General features: G+C 48.3%; 1 pseudogene; it reads left to right on the forward strand.

Annotated features, from left to right (window-relative positions):
• LOC122906946 overlaps positions 1–11,536 on the forward strand; it is a 441,004-nt pseudogene extending 429,468 nt beyond the window's left edge.
• Positions 11,537–20,380: the final 8,844 nt, after the last annotated feature.

The raw sequence follows: 20,380 nt of genomic DNA on the forward strand, positions 1-20,380 counted from the left end.
AACCCAGGCTTTGCTTTGGTTATGTCCTTGGTATTTCCAGGGCTAGGGAAGGTTTACCCAAGAGGTCTGTGTGTGGCTCTTTTACCTGCAGAAGTTTTAAAGTATTAGCTCCTGAAATGAACTCCCTCGTCTGCCCCATCCCCAGCAGGGGCCTGCAGTCCCCACTCAGGTGAGGCTCTGATACAGCGATGATAAGTGCATTGAAAATGACCCTCCCTATAACTTTTTTAAGTGAGAAGCATCATTAATGACTGGTGGTTATATATGTGTGTTTTATCCAGGCTAGTGGCGAGAGGGTGGATTTAAGAATTGCTAGGCCAGGGAAATCCCAGCCTGGTAACCCTGTCCGAGACGCAGGAGCTCGGAGTACCAGCCAGCACCATGCACAGCCGCTGTACCACAACAGATCCAGCTCACACAAGGTGAGGCCTTGAGTTTGCATGTTTTCATTCATCTGCCCTCAGGGAATCCTTGTTACAAACAGGTAAGATTTAAATGAGGGCTGTTACTCTGTTGGAAAAGGTGAACACAGGTGTTTGGGGTGTGGAATGTGTGTTTGGCTACCTTGAGAGTCCCTGTACAGTCTGTTCTTCAGCCAGTAGGGGTGGTTTCTTAGTAAGAAGGTCCCTCTGCCAGATTGAGGAGAAGTGTTGGATCTTTTAGAAAGACTTCTTTGCTTGGTCCTGCTTGAAAGTGGGATTTATCTTGGTTTGCTCATTCAGTTGTAACAGGAGGTTATGGAACTGAAAAAAAGACAATGACCAACAAGTCCATACTTAGCGGTTGGGCAGGTTGCCTACAACAACAGAATTCTCTATGTGAATATGAAGCATAAATCATACTTTCTGATAGGTCATGCAAAACACATAAAGCATTACTTTTTATGTTACAGTTTATAGGAATACTACCCTAGGTCATTTTAAATTCCCGTATGTTGAGCTTTTTGCTGCATCTTTCATATTTCAGTGCTTTTATAATATATTCCTAGGTCATTTATCTGTGCCAAAAATTCTGATGCTGTCTCACTTTGGATGCAGAAATCAGTAGGAATCAAAACACAGTGGCACTTTACTGTGTTCTCAGTATTATTTACTTCATTTGATCTTTTATTTGAACTCAACTTCTAGTAGGCCAGAATTTTTAAAACGATGCTATTTACCAACTGTGTGAAAATCACACATAGGAAACTTCCTATAGTTTGTTTGTTTGTTTGTTTTTACTTCCTATAGTTTTTAAGTAGACCAGTAAATACGTTTTTATTTAGCAAAGCAATTTAATTTTACTTAAGGAGAATAACTTGAGAAACACATGGTTAGCTTAAAGTGGCTTCTTAATGTAAGTACAATTTGAGAGAAGAACTCTGTAATGTCACAGGAGCCCAAGAAAGCATCATTTAAAGGCACAAGTATTTTTCACCCTTCAGGATTATCTGGTTTTCTGAGCTGAAGTATAGACTTGTCACTGGTCTCTGGTCAGTTAAAACTTTGAAGAAATTATAAGCACAAACTTATTCTTATTTTTGAACAGAAAACAAAATGTGTGAAGGGAACCTATAATTTTGCTTTCACAATGATGACTACAAAAAGCAGTTATTGTTTCGAAAAGGAATTTGAATAGGAGCTGTTCATATCGCTGGTCCTTGCTTTACAAGTTACATATATATACATATTCCTAAAGAGTCATAATTAAGGCAAAAGTTGGTCACTGAATCCATGAATTCTACAGAATGTTGAAATACGGGTGCTCAAAGACAACACTACAATTTTAAGACTGTTTTAAGAACTACTTAACCATTTCAGCATTCATATAGAGGACTATTTATGTCCTTTTGTTTGTTTTGGGCACATACGTTTTTCTTTTTACTAGTTCCTATTCCTTAATTTTAAGTGGTGGTGTTTTAAATAGCAATGCTGAATTCTTACTCTAGGTGCTCTGTAAACCTGATTGTTAGAACAGCCACATGAAATGTAATTTTAAGCATTAATTTAGCAATTTACCATTAGCATACATCATTTGTGATGTCAAATCCTAATTTAAAAAAATAAAGGTCTCCTAGGGAAAACAAATACAAATTCATCAAAACAACCTGTTCAGAGGATAATCATTGTTAAAACTTAAAACACACATTATTCTATTGCTAAGCCCCTGTGTAGCTGCTTGGAAACATTGATACAGTGTTAAGCCCTTAGAAGTTTCCGTGAAGTATACCAAGAGTAATCTGTGAAGTCTGGCTAAAATGCATACATCTCAGCCATATAGAGGAATAAAACAACCACCTCTAATTGACTCGATACCTGACAGACACAAGCATTGAAGTCAGTGTGCTCCCAGCTGAGTTGACCTGGATTGTCTTCATAATAACGTGGGTCTTGCCCAGTTTTGAAGGATGCGAACATAGATGCCATATGCTAGGATACCACCTGTAGACATTTACAGGTTTTCTATGAGGTCAAAATTCTAGGAACTCTAGGCTATTTAAGTAGTGCCCTCAAGAAAATTTCAAAGAGTGTGGGTTTCAGGAGCAGAGAAGAGCAGACACCCCTGCATGTCCAGGGCTTGACTGACATGTCGTGCCTGTCTGCTCTGAACTAGTGTCACTAAAGGAAATGTTACAGTTCTAGCAAAAGAATTCATCTAGTTCTACTGTTGATATTGTTCGTCGTGGTAATAGTTATCTTGTTATCTACAGTATGCTCTTATAGGATATGTGTTAAGGAACATTTTGAGATATTAGCTTCCATTATTACACTTAATGGGATGGCACCCTTGTAGTGTGGATGCATATAGCATCATGCTGTATGAACATACACAACTACATATGAATACATGTTTATGTATATACACTATGTGTGTATATGTGTATTTTTTTTAAACTTGCATCACTTCAGATCTCAGTGTGATCATGCATAGCTATATAATTTGGAGCAAATTACGTGACCTTTCTAAAAAGGCTATTCCCTTGTTTATAAAATGGGGCCAACCATAGGATTTACACTCGGGACCATTGTAATGAAATGTAATGAAACCATTCAAATGAAATAATACATGTGAAGCCATTTGCTTTACACATAGTAAATCTTCAGTAAATGTTAGTTACTATTGCTATTTTAATATTAATATGGCATAGGTACACCTTGTTTTTTATAGCATTCTAATTTTAGAAAAGGTGATGTTTTAAATTTTCCTTTTCTTCTAGGAGTGTCCCCATAAATAGGAACAATCAATATCGGTAAAAATTGCTTTTTCCTGAGAACACAGTTTGTTGGAAATTTTTTCTCTTCCTTCACTTTTTCAGAAATTCAGTTATTTCATATCCTTATAGCTTTCCGTGAAGGTTGTGAAGATCAGTTTGCACCCGTTTCATGACCGAGCATTCTCATGAGTAAGAAACAGAAGATAGATCTATAGCTTTTTTCTGGCAGTTAACAAAATCCGCACTTTACTTTTGTACTATTCTGTCACCATTGCTTTCAGAGAATAGAGGAGAGAGAGAAAAATAAAATTAATTAGCTTGTCTTCAGAATCTTAAAACTCAAATGCATTATTTACTTTTGTAGAATTGGCCCTATTTTGACTTCCATATGTCAACAGTCCTGAGTTTTTTCTGTTCCATACATAGTCATATGAAAATACAGCCGTCCAAAGTGTGACATGGTGATCCCCAGTGTTCGGTGTCATGTTTGTACCATGAAGAACTGTGTGTTATTTCTACAGTAACTGATTTTAACAGTGACTTTATCATTGCTATGGTATTTTTTTCCTTCAGTTTCCTTACTTTACTTCAGCTATGTATAATTTTTATCCAATAAATTTTCTTCTCATGTGTTAGGATCTTACCAGTGTGTTACATGCCAAGAAAAACACATTACTGTAAAGAAGGAACCACATGAGTCCCTGGGAATGACAGTGGCAGGGGGCAGAGGAAGCAAGAGTGGTGAACTGCCCATCTTTGTAACCAGTGTGCCACCTCATGGCTGTCTGGCACGTGACGGCCGCATCAAGAGAGGTAAGATAGGGAGGGCTGGGAACAGTGAAACTGTTCCCATCTTCTCCCTTTGTGCAAGTCATGTTTGAAAAAAATAACAAATATTCCCCAAATTTTCCATTAAATATGATTTTTAAAAAATCTTGTAAAGTGTCCCTTCCATATATAAGTGTAAATCCTCTCTCTAAAGTTAGAAAAATGCCTAATGGGAAGGAAAATTGCTGCAGTTTGATGATGTTTCCGTTATTTTTCTTAAAGATTTTATTTATTTGACAGACAGAGATTACAAGTAGGCAGAGAGGCAGGCGGGGAGTGGGGGGCGCAGCAGGCTTCCGGCTGAGCAGAGCCCTATGCGGGCTCGATCCTAGGACCCTGAGATCATGACCTGAGCTGCAGGCAGAGGCTTTAACCCACTGAGCCAACCAGGCACCCTTTCCATCATTTTCTAATGTTTATTTAGATCATTGGATTATTTTATGTTGGAAAAAACCCTCTAAAAAATAGAACACTCATCTTTTCTTTCCTAACCTTTTATATAATCCTTGTTGCCCTTTTTTTTTTATTATATTACTTGGCAGGGCAACAAGCACTTTTTTTTCTTCCTTAAGCAAAAGATGCTCTAATCACAAGTTTCATTTCTTTCTGTAGACCCAAGGATCTCTTCTAAGTATTCTGATACATTCACGCTGAGCAAACTCTGTAGGACTATCTTTATCTATAAAACTGTGTAACTCCAAAACAGGATATGTTAAAAATTCATTTCTAAGAGCAAAAGATCAAATAATTTTTGAGCAGGAAAGAACTATAGAAATCACTGAAGCCCAGAGAAGAGAAATGAACATGCCCAGGTCCTGCACATTAGCAAAACGAGGTCTAATGACTTGGACTTCCAGTCGAATCACAGTGCCTCAAGCCTCATTTTTTCCCATATATGATGAAATTATCTTAAAGTTTGGAGTTGTTTTGGAATGTTTTCCATGAATTGGATTTTTCCCTCGATATCGTAAGAATGACAGAGATGTGACAAAATTACAAATAACAGAATGTGTAGGGAAGATAATGACTTGGTAGCTCATCTCATTTTTCTTGTTTATTCCTTTGGACAGGTGATATATTGCTGAATATCAATGGCATTGATTGGACCAATTGAAGTCACAGTGAGGCCATGGCTATGCTAAAAGCCAGCGCCACGCCCCCTGCTGTTGTTCTGAAAGCACTTGAGGTCCAGATTGTGGAGGAGGCAGCCCAGGCTACCCAAGAGCAGCCAGGCACCTTCAGCGAGAATGAGTATGACTCCAGCTGGTCCCCGTCGTGGGTCATGTGGCTTGAACTTCCAAGGTACTGACAGCGTTTCATGGAATAATCGTAGTGACAACATTTCTCAATATGGAACACAGTAAATTCACTCGTCCACGGTGTGAGGGGGAAGGTCCTGGTCAGAGATGAAAGTGGCAATGGCATATCAAGTTATTGAAGAAAAGGGTATTTTTTTCCTTAGGTTATTATATTTTAAAAGATAAATTTAAGGGGCATCTAGGTGGCTCAGTCGGTTAAGCATCCAACTCTGGATCTCAGCTCAGGTCTTGATCTCCGGGCCATGAGTTTGTAAAAAAGATTTTTTTTTTAATTTTTAAAAAATTAAAACATTCTTAAAAAATAAACCATTTACCTTAGCAAAGGTAAATTTAATAGTAAGAACTAAGCTAAAAAGACATGGTGTATCTGTTTATAAAAACGAATAAAGCCATTCTGTCCATTACTATTAACAAGGTTCTCAAGTGGACCAGCCATGAGATTTGGAGGTTCATGCTCTTGCTTTAGAAAAGCTGTCATTTACCACCACGTGTACATGCTTAGACTTCATGTGCATTTTTCACCAGAAAAAAACAGGTCAGAGTGTGGGGCCTTTTGAGAAGCTTTTCTAAAACCCCTTTCTTGATCTTGTAAGTCTCTCTAAAAAGGCGGGATGTCAAAACTCAGTTTTATTGGACATGAGAGACTCTTTCAGCCAAACCACTGGTGTCCGAGAGTAGGTCTTCTCGCCACCTTCAGGACTGTCACCCACCGGGACATTCTGTCGTTGGTCATTGTCTGGTCATGAAAGTGTTTCAGCCTCCTGATGAGTGTTGTATATACTTTGGTATTGAAGTTGGAAGAATGTGTATTACTGTCTTGGTTTCTAGATCACTTTAGAGGAATCCTAAAACTGAACTATGATGAAACATTCTGATTCTGAGCCAAGTAGGAAAATGACTGATTTTTTTAAAATAAAAATAAACAATAAGAATGCCAGTTTCTGAGACATCTAGCTTCATTTGGATGTAATTTGTAATAACTAGCATTTATATGGTGCTATGTGATATATAGATCTATATCTATATCTATATCTATATACATATAGATATAGATACATATACATTTTTAAAGTACTTTCACGTAAAGAATAGCAGAAAAAGCCAGGATGAATGGAATTCATTTGTCTACCATCTAACTTACTGACTTGTCCTTGTGGTAGTGAAAAAGACCAAAAAGGCCTGAAACAGTAACAGAATTCGTATCTCAGGGCCCTGGAGGCATAGATTGGAATGGTTGCTATGAAACCATGACCGTTCTATCTATTGGTGAGGGGTCAGCCAGCAGAGGGAACTCATCTATCCTCTGGAGTACTCAGCCTGTACACTGACCTGTCACTTGAAACCCAGCATGTCAGAAAGGCCCCATCCCACACCAGTGGGGGAGCAGTGGTCTCCTCGGCGGCTCAGGAGCCGAGCGTGCGCACCCCACTGCTGGTGGCCAGGCCGTGCTGGCGCTCCTTTAGTTCTCGTTACCTGGTGTTCCGGGCCAGCTCTGCAGTCAGCTCTTTACCGCTTGTGTTCGGAGCATTTTCAGGTGAATCACGAGGAACAATGATATTTCAGGTGAACCGTACATGGGATCATGAAATCTATTTGGGGGGTCTGCCTGTATCGAAAGAGTGTCTATCAGTGCAAGGTCACTATTCTGTGGACTCCTGGGGGTCGTGTGTTGTGTGCAGACCGGTAAACACAACCAGGTATTGGGAGGGCCACTGCTCTGAGGGTACCGGCAGCTCTTTCCAGCATGTGGCACCACACACAGGGTAGCAGCTCTGCTCGTTCTCAAAGGGAGGGTCTTTCTCTGCAGTTGGCTGGCGGTGGACCAGACAAAAGAGTGATTTGTTTTGTGTTGTGCTGTTTCGTTGTTTGTTTTGGCAGAAAATTCAGAATAACGAAAAGAACCTGCATCGTCTCTAAAAAAGTTTGAAAAGAGGGGAATCACTCTTCTGTTCTGCAGACACACACAGAAGGCCATATTGTAGGATTCCAGGCAGAGGAAAATCCAAGTCGAGATGAAGTGGCCGAGACAGAGAGAAGAGCAGTGGTTGCAGGGACTGGGGGAGGGACTGAGCAGTGAGCGATGAGGAGCGCGGGGGTCTCTGTGACGGAAACGTTGTAGAACTACCTGGTTGTGCAACACTCTGAATGGACCGAATGAGACCTTCATATCCCACTGCAAAGGATGCGAGTCAAATTTTATGTAAACTCAAATTCTACTTTATTTAATAAATAAGATCTAGGAAGTAATTATAGAGGTGAACACAGAACACAAATAGGATAAAGAAGGAAATGACAGGGGAGGGGGAGCCATGCTCTGGAGCTGCAGCCAGCACAAGCTGCTGCTCGGGGGCCGAGCCTGCTTGCTCCACGGAGGCAGGGGGCGGCAGATCGGGGACCGAGCCTGCTTGCTCCACAGAAGCAGGGCGTGACAGCTCGGGGACCGAGCCTGCTTGCTCCACGGAGGCAGGGGGCGGCAGCTCAGGGGCCAAGCCTGCTTGCTCCACGGAGGCAGGTGGCGGCAGCTCGGGGACCGAGCCTGCTTGCTCCACAGAAGCAGGGCGTGACAGCTCAGGGACCAAGCCTGCTTGCTCCACGGAGGCAGGGGGCGGCAGCTCAGGGGCCGAGCCTGCTTGCTCCACGGAGGCAGGGGGCGGCAGATCGGGGACCGAGCCTGCTTGCTCCACAGAAGCAGGGCGTGACAGCTCGGGGACCGAGCCTGCTTGCTCCACGGAGGCAGGGGGCGGCAGCTCAGGGGCCAAGTCTGCTTGCTCCACGGAGGCAGGTGGCGGCAGCTCGGGGACCGAGCCTGCTTGCTCCACAGAAGCAGGGCGTGACAGCTCAGGGACCAAGCCTGCTTGCTCCACGGAGGCAGGGGGCGGCAGCTCAGGGGCCGAGCCTGCTTGCTCCACAGAGGCAGGTGGCGGCAGCACAGGAACCGAGCCTGCTTGCTCCACGGAGGCAGGGGACGACAGCTCGGGGACCGAGCTTGCTTGCTCCACGGAGGCAGGTGGCGGCAGCTCGGGGATCGAGCCTGCTTGCTCCACAGAGGCAGATGGCGGGAGCTCGAGGACGGAGTCTGCTTGCTCCACAGAGGCAGGGGGTGACAGCTCGGGGACCGAGCTTGCTTGCTCCACGGAGGCAGGTGGCGGCAGCTCGGGGATCGAGCCTGCTTGCTCCACAGAGGCAGGGGACGACAGCTCGGGGACCGAGCCTGCTTGCTCCACAGAGGCAGGGGGCGGCAGCTCAGGGGCCGAGCCTGCTTGCTCCACAGAGGCAGGTGGCGGGAGCTCTGGGACGGAGTCTGCTTGCTCCACAGAGGCAGGGGGTGACAGCTCGGGGACTGAGCTTGCTTGCTCCACGGAGGCAGGTGGCGGCAGCTCGGGGATCGAGCCTGCTTGCTCCACGGAGGCAGGTGGCGGGAGCTCGGGGACGGAGTCTGCTTGCTCCACAGAGGCAGGGGGTGACAGCTCGGGGACCGAGCTTGCTTGCTCCACGGAGGCAGGTGGCGGCAGCTCGGGGATCGAGCCTGCTTGCTCCACAGAGGCAGGGGACGACAGCTCGGGGACCGAGCCTGCTTGCTCCACAGAGGCAGGGGACGACAGCTCGGGGACCGAGCCTGCTTGCTCCACGGAGGCAGGGGGTGACAGCTCGGGGACGGAGCCTGCTTGCTCCACGGAAGCAGGGGGCGGCAGCTCTGGGACGGAGCCTGCTTGCTCCACGGAGGCAGGTGGCGGCAGCTCGGGGACGGAGCCTGCTTGCTCCACAGAGGCAGGGGGCGACAGCTCGGGGACCGAGCCTGCTTGCTCCACGGAGGCAGGGGGCGGCAGCTCGGGGGCAGGACCCTGCTGGTCATCCAGAAACGGCAAAAGGCCAGGTGGCTCTTCTGTCGCAGAGAAGTGAACGAGGGCCCTGATGACTAACTGCCCTGGCCCCAATGGGTCAGGGGGGGTCACTGGTCTTCCTGACCCAATATGAGTCGCTGCAGCAGGGTTGGTGGGGACCAGCTCAGGCCCCAGAGGTGCAGCGGGTGCCAGAATGGCTACTGGAACGACTTCCTGAGGCATGTCCTGATCTTGCTCTGGGGCCGGTGCTGTAGCTCCAAGAAGAGAAAGCATCATTAGCTTGATTGACTTCCCTTTTGCCTTTCCCTTTCCCTACCACTCAGCGTGGCCTGCGTTCAAGACCCAGCCCCTGGAAGGTGTCCCCAACGGAAGCCCATGGGGACAGAGATCTGAGATGACTCACTCTCCTCGGCCCAACTACAATGTATGGAGGCTTCCTCAGGGTGGCCCACCCTGCCTCCTCCTCAGGCCCACATCAGTCACCCCCAGTCCTCCTCACCCCCAGCCTCTGGCTCCGTGGCCTTTCTGGGAGCGCGTTGCCTTTCTGGAAGAAGAAGCTGGGCTCGGCGCTGCAGGTCCGAGCCTGGCACATTGACCTGCAGGTAGGCCAGCAGTGTGTGCAAGCTGGAAAACTCTGGAGGCTGCACAAAATCCCCTGGATACTTTTCCACCCAGGTGTTAAGGATGGCATAGACGGCCCTGGGGACAGACATGGAGGCAGAGAAGTCAGAGGACAGGGTACACATCCAAACCCAAATCCCAGGGAACACATTGGGAACCTGGGCCCCTGGGCTTCCAGCTCCTGTCTGAGACCAGTCGGACTCCTTGTCCACCTGCGACCTGGCAGTCCTACCCGAGACAGGGCTGCTGCCACACGGCAGGCTGGCCAAAAGCCGCTAGGAGTGGGAGTCCTTGATCAATGGGGTGAGCATTTCTGGACTTCTTAGGGGAGCTGGACACACTCCTCAGTCTGTCTCCTTGCCCACGAGCCACTTGATTTCAACTGCATGTGCCCAGGGAGGGGTGGTGTCTGGCCTCTTCATTATCCTCACTGCACTCACCTCTGCTCCATGAAGATCCAACCGAGGAGGGAACAAAGGGACTCTGTCTCTAGCCAGGCCTTCCCAGGACCCTCCCCATACCTCCACCGTTACCTCCTGTGCCCATTCACTAGGTGCCATGAGAGTGGGTCTGTTTCCACTGACACTCACCTCCCACAGGGTGTGGGATGTCTGCTGCTCCCTGGGCTCTACTGGGTCACCACTCTCCCTGAGCCCCCTCTGAGCACCCAGCGTGCAGGTGCCAACAGAATGCTGTGTGATGGTTCCTAAATCCTGCATTCTGGGTCCCAGAATTGGGGCAGAGAGAGGACTGGGAGGGGGCAGGGATGGAGCATGACCCTGTCAGGGGTTGAAGCTGTCCTCCATCCCCCTCTGCTCTCCCACAGTGCTCACACACCTACCCCAGCTCCCCAGGGCACCTTCCCAGTTTCCAGTAGAAGCTCTCAGACATTTACCATAAAGCAAGAATAACGAGGTGAGTGTGAAGGTCCAGCAGCCCCTCGAACTCACAGGACCCTCTCTACCCTGGTGGAGAGTGAAGGCCCTCCTAAAGCAGCCAAAGCTTACTCACATGTTGCGCTGCTGCTGGGGTCCGCCGACCTCGTTGTAGCTGGAATAAACACATCCGAATCTAGAGAAGGCCAGGGGGCATCGCATGAGCTATCTGTGGATGTTGGCTCTCCCCGCCTGACCCTCGACTAGCCTGCAGCCCTGGGGTGCTCTCTGTTCTGTGCAGGGATCCCATTCAGTCCTAGATAATCGCCTCCACCTTCCGGGGCTCCCTGAATGCTTGCTGAATAAAAAGGCCCCAACCAGCCCATCACCGACATCTGAGTGGGCCTGGCCCCTGCTCACCCCCAGGGATGCTTGCTCTGGATTCACCCAGACACAGACCCCAGAAGGAGTCTCAGATCTCCCTTTCAGTGGCAAAGGAGCCCAGCTCTAGATCATAGTGAGAGTCAGGGATGAGGCAGAGGCTTCCTCACGAGGGGCACAGGAATGAGCAAAGAGCATGCCCACAGGCCCTGCAGCAGAATTTTCCACTGGCGCAGGCTCCCTGGTGTCCTTTCCCTACAAGACCCCACTGAGTCCCTCTAATACCTCTGCCCCAGTTAGGAGCAAGGGAAGCTTGGGGAAGCTTGGGGACCTGCCAAAGTCTCACAACCAGGAATTGGCCAAATCCCACAGAGCAGTTAGGGGAGGGGAGGGTGCTCACCTTGCAAAGAGGAGGTCCAGCACCTCCTGGGTGGTGGCAACGTGACGGTATGTGTCCAGAAAGATGTGGACACAGTGTAGATCTTGTCTGATGACGGCAGGCACGAGGTGATCTACTGCGGCCTGCAGCTTGTTGGCCCGCTTGGCCATCAGCACCGAGGTCTTCCTCCTCTTCCTGGTTGAACCATTTTTCCCCTGAGGTGAATCAGAGGAGACATGAGTCAGGGCTGTGGCCACCAGGAGGGTTGGGGCTTGGAGGGCAGAATGAGCCCCCAGATCTCAGGGACTTCTGCAAGAGGTGGGACAAGAGAGCCCAGAGTCCGAAAAAAAATCGGGTGACTCAGTGTCTCATTGGCTTCAGCCTAAGGCTCTTGGTTTTGCTTCCGGTCATGGTCTCCGTGTCCTGTGGCTGCGCTCCTCATAGGGCTGTGTCTATAGGGCAGTGTCTGCTTGAAGATTCTGTCTCTCCCTCTGCTTCTCCCCACTCACCCCTTTTTCTCTCAAATCCATCAATCAGCCAATCAGTTAAGAAGCCTTTAAGGCAAAAAGAAAATGGTCTTGGTATCCATACAAGGAATTGAAAGAAATGATGTCTGAACTTGCTAGTATCTCAGGTCCCTTTGTGAGCGGAGTATGGATAGCACGTCCCTGCATGAGTGGCATGGATCCTGTGATTTCTGATAACATAGCCCATTCTTTTTATTTTTTTGAAAGACTTGTTATTTATTTATTTGACAGAGAGAGAGGTCACAAGTAGGCAGAGAGGCAGCCAGAGATAAAGGGGGAAGCAGGCTCCCCGCTCAGCAGAGACCCCCCCCCCTCCGCTGACGTGGGCCTCGATCCCAGGACTGTGAGACCCAGGACCCATGACCTGAGCTGCAGGCAGAGGCTGAAACCCGTGAGCCACTCCGGCACCCAGCATATCCCATTCTTGAGACGAGAACACAGAGATGTTTAAGGCGAGAGGGCTTAGGATAAGAAGGCACGAAGGCTGTAGGATGCAGCACTGTGCCTTGGCCAAAGAAGGGGATTACATCCAGTCCTGCCCCAGTAAAGGGCTCCATGGCTGTGATCAATGACTGGCCTTCCGGACTGCCTTGCAGTGCAGTGCAGTGAGGCCCCTGTTCCTTTTCCTTGGGGGGTCCCCACAATGTGTTCCATCAATACCAAAGCGCAGAGCACGAGACAGAGTACCATGGGCCCCATGTCCCTTTGGATCAAAGTCTCCCAACTCAATCTTGCAAATGATCATTTGCAAGACTTGCGGAAGCTGAGGAAGGACTGTTGGGCCAGTGGGGACACCTGGGAGCACGAGTTAGGAAAATGCCTAGGCCAGGGCAAAAGGAGTCTAGATCAACGGGATGAGACCTGGTCTAAAGTCTCTTTAATGATACTCCTAGAAGTATGTGGACAATGGCTCTGCTTCTGTCCAAGGCGTGGGCAGGACCACGAGGGCCAGCTGGGGAAGAGATGGGATACAGATTCACAGAAGTACAGGACTCTAGGAGGCCAAGTTGGCTTCTAGGAAGTGGGGCCCTTGGTGCTGCATCGGCGCCCCAGGGGTCGCATCTCCCCAGCACCGGCACTCACCCTGAGCCAGCGCCAGGCTCTGTTGGCCGTGTGCGGCTTCTTTTCCTTCGAGGAAGGAGAGCAGGATATCTCCTCGTTCACCTCCTGCACCATGTCCTCTGGAGCGTTCTGTAAAGACAGTGCCCGGCAGCCAGGCAGGAGGCCTTAGTGCACTGTCTGGAGGCCTTTGCTGGTCTTCAGACCCAGGGCGCTCCATTCCAGACACACCACAGCCCAGGCTGCAGAACCCTCCCCCAAGGAGAGAAACGTGGCCCAGCTTCAGGTCCTTGGATGTGCTCTGGCACAGCTAAGAGACACCTCAGGAATCCCCTGTGCACCCTGTCCACCCTGACATTGGTGTGAACAAGAAGGGATCACCAGGGTATCCACTGTGCTCACCCTCCTCCAGCCCATGGGCGGGAACCCCCACATATCCCTCCTCCCCTCAAACTCCAGAGGAAGGGATGGGGCTTCCCCAGGACGGTTCAGAGGGGTGGGCATCCCCTACTCTTCTCAGTAGTAAGTACCTTATGGCGTCTTCCTCGAAATGTCCTGAGGCATTGTGGGGGTGGTTTCAGCCAATGTCTACAACATGGTAAGAAGCCATTTTCCTGGGGTTTCTGATACCCAGAGCCCCGTAAACTAGGTACACAACAAGAAAACATCTTTCTGTGTCCAATGTCCTGAGTCCAGTAACCCTGCTACCGGACTAGAATGTGGGTGCCTGGTTGCAGGGGTTCCAAGTTCTGCAGGCCTTTGTGATCAACGCAGTGACATCACTTCCTGAGATCCCCTATCGGGACCCACTCCTGTTTGGACCCCTACATGAACAGTGCTCCCGTCTGCCATCTCCTCATCCCCCTTCTGCATGCAAGGACACATCTTATCTGTACACAGTGACCCCAACACACCCCTCTCCACAGGCCCCCAGGGAAGGTCTGGGAGCAGCCAGGGCCCCAGCTTGCAAACACACCTGGTTTCAGACACAAGTCTCTATTCTTCCGTGGTTCAGACCCTAGATAAGCCATTGTGGCAGACAGGAATGATCTTCTTGCAAAATATGGATGATTCCAGCATGTCTTTCTATCAGATGTCCACAGGCATAGGTTGGATAATAGCTATGATGTTAGAGGAGTGCTGTCACATGTAGGAAATACCTCCCACCCAATTTCCTCCCTCCTATCAACTTCTTGGAATCTGCTACTAATCAGATCCCACCCCACAGTCCCTCCTGGGGTGTGTGTGTTTGTGTGCACCAGCACACTCGCTCCTGTGTGCACACATGTGTTCCTCGGTGCTCACATTCTGGAGTCCCAGAAGAGGACAGCCCCACTTACAGAGGGCTGGGTAATAGCTTCCCAAGGTCTTAGGCTTTGCATTTTCAATGCAAACCCTAAAGAAGGGACTGGAGTCTTGGCCCTTGATGGTCAGAATGCACCCTTATCCCTAGAGACCACCTGTCCGGGGATGCAGGCCATTCCGTCCTTTCCAAAGGGTGTGATGTAGATAGGGGTTCATCCAGTGTGTCGCCATGACCCGGGATCCTCCTCAGACAAGAACCTGGGGACATGTCTTCTATCTAGGAGATCAATGATCACCCTCAGCCCGATAACATTTCCAGGCCGACAGCCACTTCCTTCCAGAAAAACTTTTCCAGAGCCCCCAGTGAATGGCTAGGTTACATTCAGGACCCCATCTTTGAGGATACTCAAAGAGCTGGGTTCAAGCCTGCTAAGCCTCCCTACCAGTCTGATTCTGGGCAAGGCCCAGACCCTGCAGGGATCTTCACCGTCTCCCTTCGGGGGCTCCATTGTTTCCCCAACTCCTCTGTAGACATGTTTGGGTGACCCCCTCCCCAGAGTGTGGTCCGGACTTGTTGATTCACTTCCATGTCACAGAACGAGGCAACGTGACCCAAAGGCCCTTCTGAGATTTCGTTCTAAAACTCACTACCCAGCCCCATGTTCTCTCTCCAATCTTCACACTGGAGCACAAGCCCCTAGGTTGGACCATGACACAGACATACGCACGTGGCTCAGCCCTGTGGGCCCACAGCAGACAGAAGTCAGGTCTTTGAGATGGGCTGTATCTGGCCCATGCCCCTGAGTGTGCTCAGGTTCTCGGTGAAGCCGGTCCTCCCTTGGTGTTGTCAGCAGCCCAGCGGAGCACTGCTGGATTCCTGATCCCCTGAGACCATGAGGCAGCGTTTGTGGGTTCAGCCACTGAGTGTGGGGAAGTGCGGTTACACAGCCCTGGGAGAAGGGCACTGATACTGACCAACTTCCCGGGCCCTGGCCCGCCTCCCCTCCCACTCTACTCCTCCTCAGCTTCCTCTGGCCACCTTGGCCCCCTTTCTAACCTACAGTCCTCTGCTCCATGGTGCCCTCTGCCAGGTGGAATGCACTCGCATTTGTGCAGGGCTGTCTCCTTCTTTTCCTCCCGCAGGAATTCTCCATGTGATCTCAGCACAGCCTTGTCATACCCCTCACCTGGTGGATCGGGCCTTAGTTGTGTCCCTTGCTCTTTTGCTGTGGAGCAATTGCTTTTTCCGTTCACATTTTGGTTTCTCGTTTGTCCATCTTCTCCTCTAGACCCTGAGCTCTCACGAGGAGAACCCGCTGGGCTGATAAGCCCTGGCACCATCTGAGTGCGCAGTGCCCGGTGGCTGAATGAACGGGAGACAGGATCCGTCCCAGCACAGACCAGCTCCGTTGTTTGAGCCTCACTGATTTTAGTCCTGTGTAAGCCTTTGTTTTGTTTTTTGAAGTTAACTGTGCCTGATGTGGGCCTCGAACTCATAACCCTGAGATCAAGGATCCTAGTGCCTGAGGAAGCCAGGTGCCTCTTTGGTCCTCTTGAAAGGTTTTAGGCTGATCACTATTCAAGTGAATTTGGTCATTTCAACATGCTGTACGGAGGTATATTACATTATGCTGAATGACCATGTAACTTGCCAGGTTTTGGTAGCATGTCACCACAGAGGTACCCCCCCATGACAGTGCTGAGTGGATCTTCAGATTGGAGACTGAAATGCTTTCTGTGTTCTTCAGGAGCCCAGAGTCCCTCCACCATCGGCCTTCTCCCTCCTTGGGATGACATGCACCTCTGATGCCCTCAGCACAAGAAGAAAGATGACAAGGAAATACACACAGGAGGGTGTTTCCGGCCAGGTCTTGAAGGCCTCAAGGTTCACTTTGATGCTCAATCTTTTATGTATTTTTTAGGATTTTATTTCCTTATTAGAGGGAAAAGAGCACAAGCAGGGGGAGGGGTAGAGGGAGGAGAACTAGAGAGATGCTGATCTGAGGAGGACAGGGGATGGCTGATCTAGACCCGTGCAGGGAACAGCAGAGGCCGCCAGAACTAGCCTCCATCATCTGGTGGGCCGGGAGTAAGGAGTAGCCTCAGATCCCTGTGCCCATGACCTGCTATCAGGGGAGACCCTCTAGGGATTGCTTCCTGGACTCCGAGAACATTGAACGGTGGGGAAATTTTCCTTGATTTAGGAGGTACATGTAAAGTCAATCATTGGGTTGATACTTCCTCTTCTTGGACCGACAGCCCCAACCTCAGAAGAAGATGCTGAACCTCCTCAAGAGCTTCCTCTAGCTCCCACTGTGGTGCCTGCCGCAGCTTCAGAGCCTGAGGGGCCTGGATGAGAACCAGTTGTGAGTGTGATACAGCTATGGATACAGCCGAGGGCAGGCACTTACCTGAAGGAGCCTACTGCAAAGTGTCTGTGGACAACCAGGTGCATGATTGAAAGACTTAGGTGTCTACCCCTGTGGGGGACATTCCTGGCTTAAAAGTGTTCAAGCGGTGAAGTGGGGCGATATCCCAGGTGTGACATCATGATCTCAGGATCCCGGGGGTCCGTAGAAGACCAGCTGGGGCCCGAATGCTTCTGACTTCCCAGATATCAGTTAGGGAAGATGGCTGAAAACCATGAAGCTAGGTCCCGGCTTTCTGCCTTGGGAAGCAAGCTGGGCCCAGACACCTCCTTATTCCATCCACAAAGTCTCACACATTTCGCCATGAAATGGCAATGAAAGAAATGCAATGAAGAAATGGACTGTACACCAGAATTTCTTACCTGTGGATTATGCCCAGGATTTAAGGTGCTAGAGAAACATTTTTTGACATAAGGATGGAGAAATGGTTCCTCCACAACACCTACTGGAAGGACAACTGAAGGATTATTTCAGCACAGGAAGTTCGGACCTGCAGGGGTGAATGGGAAACAAAGAGCCCGGTGGGTAAGTAGTTAGCCAACATGTCGGGAAATCTGAATTACCATTAGCTGTAAAACACACAAAAAAGTCATTTCGGGAGATGTTAGTGACAAGTTGGAATGACATGATAATGCACATTGTTAGAACAACTGCAGGTACTTAACATTAAAGGATTCTGATATTCTCATTTTGTGCTCTAAGAGGGGTAATAGACTCAGTTCAGACGTAAGTTACACGTGCTTAAGAGTTTCGGTTTTTTAAAGATTTTATTTATTTATTTTTTTATTTGTCAGAAAGAGTGTGAGAGCGCACAAGCAGAGGGAGCAGCAGGCAGAGGAAGAAGTGGGCTCTGGGCTGAGCAAGCAGCTTGATGCAGGACTCAATCCCAGGACCCCAGTAAAATGGCCTGAGCCAAAGGCAGATGCCTAACAGACTGAGCTACGCAGGGGTCCCTACATGAGTTTTAAAGGTAGGGAACCTGGGTGTCTCAGTTGGTTAAGGAACTGCCTTCAGCTCTAGTCATGATCGTGGAGTCCCAGGTCCCACATCAGTCTCCCTGCTCAGCAGGGAGTCTGCTGCTCCCTCTGACCTCTCCCCTCTCATACCCTCTCTCTTGCTCTCTCATTCTGTCTCTCTCTCTCAAATAAATAAATAAAATCTTTTTTTTAAAAAAGAGTTTTACAGGTAACCCCAAAGTCATAGAAATCAAGTATATGTTTTTTCAAACTAAAAGATGAAATAAGAGAATAAAGAAAGTATGTCAACTCCTTGACAGGGAGGAAATGAGAAGAAAGAAACATTACAAATGCATGATCAATAGAAAAGTAAAAATCATACGGTAGAAATAAGTCTACCTATGTAAGCCATCACAACAAATGTGGGCAGTTAAACCATAAGTCAAATCATATATGAATGGACAGAACTCTTAAATTGAATTAGGAAATTAACAAAATCTGTTTCTCTGCTGTTTTCAAAAAAAGATCCAATGCAAGAGGACAGAAACCAGTGCACAGGCCCAAACTAAAACCAAAGCAGATGCACTGGGTTTTGCCTGGAGGTGGAAATACCCCAGGCTGATGGCCTTGGGAGACCCGAGGGCGGGGGGTGGTAGGCCAGGTAAGGGAGGCCTAAATGGAAGAAGTGATGTGATTTGAGGCGGAAATGGTAAGAATGAGCCCCCTGGGTACCGTACTTCAGGCAGAACATCCTAAGGTCCTATGGAATCTTAGGATGTTTGAGGAACAGAAAGGTTGGTGGGGGGGTATAGCTCAGTGGTAGAGCATTTGACTGCAGAAAGGTTGGTGGCCTTTCACAGATGGTACAAGAAATAGATCATGAAGGATCTTGAAGGATATTTGCATTTTATTTTTAGTGCAGCGAGGAAACATCGGAGCATTTGTAGCAGACGAGTTCCATGATTGTCTTTAAAAAGATCCTTCCAGCTCGTGCGGGGAGAATGCAGTAGAGAAGGTTACAGAGAAGCAAGAGAGGAAGCGGGAAAGCCATTTGGTGGCCAGTACAGTTGTTCAAGTGAGAGGAGAGTGTGCCTTGATCCACAGGGATTGTAGGGGACACCAGGAGGCAGCGATGGGCTGGAAATATGTTTTGGCTGTTGAGCCAAAGGGACTTCTTGATTGACTGGGCACAGAGTACGGGAAGGGGAGGAATCTAGGCTGATGCTCTCCTTGGGGGCTTGAGCAACTGGGTCGATGTCAGTGCCATTCACCGAGATGGGGAAGGTTGAGGAGCAACAGCTTGGGTGGGTGGGTAGGGATTGCAAATCAACAATTCTGCCTGGGTCTGAGATGACTCTCAGCTATAAAAGTGGAGTTATCAAGTAGATAGTCCAGTGTTTTGGTGTGGAGATTGGTAGAGATTTCTGAACTGGAGATAAAAATTTCAGAGTTGTCAGGATAAAGTTTGGACTGGATTGACTCCCCTAAGTAGTGTGTGTGGGTAGGGAAAAGGTCCAGGGTGGAAATTCGAGGTAAGTGTTCCTAGCATTAGCAAATAAAAATAAAGGAGTGCCAACTGAATTTGAACTTCAGATAAACAAATATTTTTATGAGACTGAGGCACTGCCTACTGTGCTCAGGAGGCACCTACAATAAATATTTTTAAAGGATATGTTACATGAAATACTGGGGACATACTTGTGCCAATAGAATCACTTAGTATTTATCTGAAATTCAGATTTAATGGGACATCCCATTTAATTAGACAATCCTACCTAAGGTACTACTTCCTTGTTTAGATGAGATGTAGAGAAGGATAAGGAGCAAAGAGAATGTTCCATTTAGTGTGACCATGTAACCTATCTTTCCAGAAGGCAATGTTAAAAAAACAAAAACAAAAACAAAAGCAACAACAAACATTTATAATGCTCAGAAATTCTATGGGTCAGGGATTTGGACAGGGGATAGTGGGCATGGCTTTCCTCTACTCCTTACTCTAATCCTGGGATTCTTGCCAGCATGGTGTCTGGGTTCCAGTGGTGAGAAAGAAAATGCATGTGCATGTAAGCAAAGAGAAAGAGAGATTCAGATAGAGAGAAAGAGAGACAGAGAGAGAGAGACTTTATCACTCAAATGTCCTGATTCCAGGTAATTTTGATTCATTCTACAAGAAGCTCCGCCATGCCTTGCCCTATGTTCTGGACTGTACAGTAGGGATAGGAGGAAAGCCCTTGTTCATTTTTCAAGCATTTATGGACCAGACCCTGTGCAGGGCATTGGGAACACAAAGGGGCTTAGCCCTGGCCCCTGCTGTCCAAGCACTTACAGTATGGGTGGGTATGTGCTGGTGAAGACAGACATATCGGGAGAATCAGGGCTCGGCATCCCCATGAAACCCTATCCTGGCTTTGTGGGGAGAAGATGTGAAAATGTAAGCTATTTTAAAATAATCTAGCAGGTGACTTAGGATCAGACAGGCTGAAACAGATAGCAAGAACAGGTGGAACCTGGGAGAGGGAGTGATTGTTATGGATTAGTTTGGAAAGATTTTCTACAAGAGAAGCAATTTGAGCTAGACCTTCCAGAGGAGGAGAATTTGATCACTTCCCTTAGCTCAATAACATCCTAGACATCATCACATTAAATAAGTCTGATCTTCCACACCC

The sequence above is a fragment of the Neovison vison genome, chromosome 5 (assembly GCF_020171115.1).
Source record: "Neovison vison isolate M4711 chromosome 5, ASM_NN_V1, whole genome shotgun sequence".
Taxonomy (NCBI): Eukaryota; Metazoa; Chordata; class Mammalia; order Carnivora; family Mustelidae; genus Neogale; species Neogale vison.